Source organism: Melanerpes formicivorus, unplaced genomic scaffold (genome assembly GCF_026170545.1).
Source record: "Melanerpes formicivorus ecotype bairdi unplaced genomic scaffold, bMelFor1.0.p_v2 SCAF_2, whole genome shotgun sequence".
In the NCBI taxonomy this organism is placed as follows: Eukaryota; Metazoa; Chordata; class Aves; order Piciformes; family Picidae; genus Melanerpes; species Melanerpes formicivorus.
Window position 1 is genome coordinate 38792517 of NW_027142354.1, and position 6000 is coordinate 38798516.

Genomic DNA, 6000 nt, shown 5'->3' on the forward strand with positions numbered 1-6000 from the left:
TTGGTAGTTTAGACACTCTTAAATTATTGCGGGGAGCGTTTCCAAAGCGTCGAGGGTCCAGGATCCCTTCTCAGAAGTGCCGTCCCAAATCTGATTTAAACGTCTGAATCAGTTAGATGCTTTTGAAATTTTTTACCTGAACAGTCACAGCTGAGATTGGAGCATAAATTTTGGTGCCAGGCACTGCAGCACGCAGCAGCAGTTGTGCCCTGAAGGTTTTGATGAACGTGACAGGAGGTGTAGGAGGAAGCACAGCCACTCCGCTCTGCAGCTGGGGGACAAAGTTGTGCACAGATAAGAATAGAATAGAATTAACCAGGTTGGAAGAGACCTTTGACATCATGGAGGTGTTCAAGAGGGGATTGGACGTGGCACTTGGTGCCATGGTTTAGTCATGAGGTCTATGGTGACAGGTTGGACTTGATGACCTTTGAGGTCTCTTCCAACCTTGGTGATTCTGTGACTCTGTGATCATTGAGTCCACCCTATTACCCAACACTATCTAGTCAACTAAACCATGGCACCAAGCACCCCATCCAGTCTCTTCCTAAACACCTCCAGTGATGGTGACTCCACCACCTCCCTAGGCAGCACATTCCAATGGCCAATCACTCTTTCTGTGAATAATTTCTTCCTAACCTCCAGCCTAAATCTCCCCTGGTGCAGCTTGAGACTGTGTCCTCTTGTTCTGGTGCTGGTTGCCTGGGAGAAGAGAACAACCCCCACATGGCTACAACCTCCCTTCAGGCAGTTGTAGACAGCAATACAGTCTCCTCTGAGCCTCCTCTTCTCCAGGCTAAGCAACCCCAGCTCCCTCAGCCTCTCCTCATAGGGCTTGTGCTCCAAACCCCTCCCCAGCTTTGTTGCCCTTCTCTGGACACCTTCCAGCAACTCAACGTCTTTCCTAAACTGAGGGGTGGTGCCTATATTGCTTTATCAGATAATTCTGCAGAGAACTCAGGCTGGTGTGTGTCCACATGCTGGCTGTGAGTGTGCCACCCCACCAGCCCATGAAATGTGCCTCTCAAGTGGTGCTTGCTGATGCCTCCTGGCACCTCCAGGCTCCTGCCAGGCCACAGCCACACATTTTCTGCCCTGGTGATTAACCAGCCCTGCTGTGAACCAGTGGGGGTTCTCAGGTCATGAGCAGGAAAGCTGTTGAGTGAGGCAATACCTTACCTGTGGAGACCAGCTATTCTGTGTTTGACACTGCCTATGGGAAGGGGAGGCTGGAAGCTGTTGCAAGGCCACACTTTTTGCCTGTAGTTGGGAGAAAGAAGGAGTAAGCTGCAAAAGGAGCACTGAAGATAAACAGAAGCAGTGTTTGAAGAGAGGCAAACATGGATCTGGGATGCAGCCAGAGACAGTTACCATAGTTACTTACCATCCCTGCAAGGAGGAAGGTTCAGACAGCTGCCCACTGCTTTGGCAAGAAGAGCAGAGGTATATCCCAGAGCCCAGGACTGCTGCTTGCAGTGGGAGACAACTCTGGGAGGACATCAGTCTGCCTGCCCTGGGTATACCAACCTGGGCAAAGAAAACATCCTGCCACACTAAAGTAAGCAGGCTTGAGGGTGATGGGGTGCACCTGGGCATCCAGGACCAGGGAGGATTTTCTAAGGGGTAAACAAAGCTGAAAGAGTATGAAGAGCACACAGAGACTGGTTGTAGGCATGGCTGGACTGCTCGTGGTGTGAGATTCCTAGTTTGGGAGCATGCCAGGATTTTCAGGATAATTGGCATTTTCTAGTCTAGTTGGAGAATCAAGCTTAGATCTCTTCAGGGATGCTGGGAGATATGCATAGAGAATCCCCATGCATGCTGTTCACCCATCTTGATTATGCAGATTGTCTCTCTGCTGCTGGGGTTCCTGGTACCAAAGAAAACAGTTAAACTTGGGCTGTGTTTTGGGCCATTAGTGGAACGACACAGAGCACACATTACTTGCACTCAGTCTGAGCTGTAGTCTCAGGAAAGCCAGCTGGAAACTCAAGCTGTGCTGCTGGAAGGCTACAGATACAGGGCATTAATTTTTTACCAGCAAGAAAAGGCCTTTGAGTCACATCAGCTGATGTACAGGAACGTGTTCAGAGAAGAGCAACAAAGCTGGCGAGAGGTTTGGAGCACAAGACCTATGAGGAGAGGCTGAGGGAGCTGGGGTTGATTAGCCTGGAGAAGAGGAGGCTCAGGGGAGACCTTCTTGCTGTCTACAACTACCTGAAGGGAGATTGTAGCCAGGTGGGGGTTGGTCTCTTCTCCCAGGCAACCAGCACCAGAACAAGAGGACACAGTCTCAAACTGCACCAGGGGAGGTTTAAGCTGGAGATTAGGAAGAAATTCTACACAGAAAGAGTGATTGGCCATTGGAATGTGCTGCCCAGGGAGGCGGTGGAGTCACCATCACTGGAGGTGTTTAGGAAGAGACTGGATGGGGCACTTAGTGCCAAGGTTTAGTTGATTAGATAGTGTTGTGTGATGGGTTGGACTTGATCTCAAAGGTATTTTCCAACCTGATCTATTCTATTCTATTCTATTCTATTCTATTCTATTCTATTCTATTCTACTCTACTCTACTCTACTCTACTCTACTCTACTCTACTCTACTCTACTCTACTCTATCCTATCACCTTGGTCTTTGACAAAATTTTCCTCTCAGTGATAGTAAGTAGGAGAGAGACATTTGCATGGGAGAGAGAGAGAGAAGGATGTGCCAGAATTAACCACAAAGCCCTGGAAATTGCCTGTTCAGCTCCAGCTCACCAGTGGCCACCCACATCATGCTGGCTTGGCCTTCTGGTGGGCAGCTTCAGAATCAGCCAGACCCACTCACACTGCTTCCTTTGAGTGCAGAGGTTGTCTCAGACCGTGATGTGCTGGGTGCCTAGGTCCGACGGGGCTGTGCTGAGCCCTAAGTCAGAAAGTTTGTGGATACAGAGATCCGTTGCAGGGGTGGCCGGAGAAGCTGCCAGCTGGGGGTGGTGCCAATTAGCTCTGTCCCCCAGGGAGATGGCTGGCATGACATGTGGGCTGCCAGGGCTCAACACCCTCCAGAGTCTGCAACTGAAAGTCAGATATTGGCTGGCTGGGATCGTAACCATGGCAGCAGCAGCAGCTTCTGTATTGCAGCATGGCTAGGGGACACTGAAAAAAAGGAAAAAAATAATAGAAGAACCATTTAGAAATTCCAGTAATTATATAAGCTTACTGACAGGTCAGGTTTGCCTTTCACCTAGGCAGGGCCCACCCCCGAGCACCTGCTGAAGATGTGACTTCTAGAGGAAGCCAAGCAAGTGCCCTGGGAAATCAGGCCGTGAATGTTCAGCTGGAGCTGGGGAAGGGGCTCTGCTGGGGAAGGCTCCTGTGCCCCTGCAAGCTCTTATTACACTAATGGGGAGCGTGGGGCAGGCACATGGGTGCTGGCACCCTTGCTGTGCATTTAATAACGTGCCCAAAGCTCCTCTATGTATTGTTATTAAAAAGCGTCAGTGCCTCAGCGCGAGGCAGGAGGGGGATGACTAAATTGCTGTTAAGCGACAAGTTGAGACATGAAATCAAGCACAGCACTACATTTTTAAATTAGTTTTTGACAGTCCTTTCCCCAGCATCTCACCAGGCTGCAGCTCTGGTAGGACACTTCTTCTCCCTCTCCCATCCCACTGCAGCCCCTTTAGCTGGAGCTTCGCCGATGGCATCCTGGCCTGCATCAGGAACAGTGTGGCCAGCAGGAGCAGGGAGGTCATTCTGCCCCTGTACACCACATTGGTTAGGCCACACCTTGAGTCCTGTGTCCAGTTCTGGGCCCCTCAGTTTAGGAAAGATGTTGACTTGCTGGAATGTGTCCAGAGAAGGGCAACAAAGTTGGTGAGGGGTTTGGAACACAATCCCTATGAAGAGAGGCTGAGGGAGCTGGGGTTGCTTAGCCTGGAGAAGAGGTGGCTCAGGGGAGACCTTCTTGCTGTCTACAACAACCTGAAGGGAGGATGCAGCCAGGTGTGGCCTGTTGTGGAGATGCCATGGCCTGATGGACCCTGTCCTGGAGGTTTAGGTTCCTGCAGAGAGCTGGACAAAGCGCAGCATATGCAGCAGCACACATGGAGGCGACTCTAGTCTTCACCAGCCTGTGTGGGTAGAGAAGTTTCTGTGTGAGCAGACCATGCCCACTTCACCTCAACTAGCAGCTCATGCAGGGGCCATGGGATCTGTCTGGAACTGTTTCCTCTGTGGCTGGGTGTGATGACTATGTCAAACTCTTGCTTGACCTGATAAGTGGCTTGATGATAATTCCAAGTTTCATTGCTCTTTGGGATGTGGCTGTCCTGTTGCCACAATCAACTCTCAATCTGTGCTTACAGACCAGACCCACACCCAGCTGCCTGTCCCTGTCACATACACACTTTACCATTTGGGAGGATATAGATGTGTGAGACTTTTTCATAGTTTCAGAGTTTCATAGTTTCATAGTTTCATAGTTTCATTCAGGGTTGGAAGGGACCACAAGGATCATCTAGTTCCAACCCCCCTGCCATGGGCAGGGACACCCCACACTAGATCAGGCTGCACAGAGCCTCATCCAGCCTGCTCTTAAACACCCCCAGGGACGGGGCCTCGACCACCTCCCTGGACAACCCATTCCAGGGTCTCACCACTCTCATGGTGAAGAACCTCCTCCTCACATCTAGCCTGAATCTCCCCACCTCCAGCTTCATTCCATTCCCCCTAGTTCTATCACTACCTGAGATCCTGAGAAGTCCTTCCCCAGCCTTCCTGTAGGCCCCCTTCAGATACTGGAAGGCCACAATTAGGTCTCCTCGGAGCCTTCTCTTCTCCAGACTGAACAGCCCCAACTCCTTCAGTCTGTCCTCATAGGAGAGGTGCTCCAGCCCTCTGATCATCCTCGTGGCCCTTCTCTGGACACGTTCCAGCACCTCCACATCCCTCTTGTAATAGGGGCTCCAGAACTGGACACAGTACTCCAGATTCGGTCTCACCAGGGCTGAGTAGAGGGGGAGGATCACCTCCCTCGACCTGCTAGCCACACTTCTCCTGATGCAGCCCAGGATTTGATTGGCTTTGCGGGCTGCAAGTGCACATTGAGAGCTCATGTTTTTCAGTAGTACTCTAAGCAGAGTGAACTGTATGCCTGGGGAGGCAAATTTGTTTACGTTGCTCAACACTTGCTGGAGGATGCCCCCCCACACTATACACTTCCCAGCAGACAGAAAGTAAGGGATGAGGGATTCTGCCCAAAATTCCACAACTTTGTTTGTTTCAGCTCATCTGGGATAGCGCTTAAAAAATGGCTTCACAAGAGCCAGGGTTGGGTGCCTCTTAGCTATCATGAGGAAGGCAGCAGTGATGGAGTAGGGGAGGATGGAGTAACAAAGGGAAGTTCAGAGAGAAGGTAGTGACTTGTGCAAAGCACTGGATGTCTTCAGGGTCACTCTGTCCTTCCTTCCTCAACCTGGCATGCTGCGGAGTGCTCTGGCCATATCTGTGCAGGGGGTGCCGGTGAAGGGTAGGGATTGTGAGCGAAGGGCAGGCTGGTCTCTTGCTGTAAATGCATGAAGGGAGGTTTGCTGGTGCCCAGGGAGCAGGAGGGTATCTGCTACCAGAGCTGCTGACTCATGGAGGGGCAGGGAGGAGCAAGGCCAGAAAAAAGCAGGGGGACACTAGCAGCAGGGAGCAGTGAGTCAACAAGGGAGGTCTCAGGCGTGAGCAAAGACACTGAGGAAGAGCAAGAAGCCTGCAGGAGTGTCCTTCACCGTGATACTCCACATCGGGCACCCCAACGTCAGTGAGCTGGGTGGGCATGGGTGGGCATTGGGAATGAGGCAGGGAGCGGCTGCCTGAGGAGCAGGGCTGCAGCAAAGCTGCCTGCCCCTGCAGTAGCACCCTTGGGCTCCTACTAATCTGTCCATGTCACACTGAAGGGGTGTTAATGTGTCCTGCCCTGCTTACAGTCTCAGGGCTGATTTCAGCTGGCATTTCCATTAGCTACAG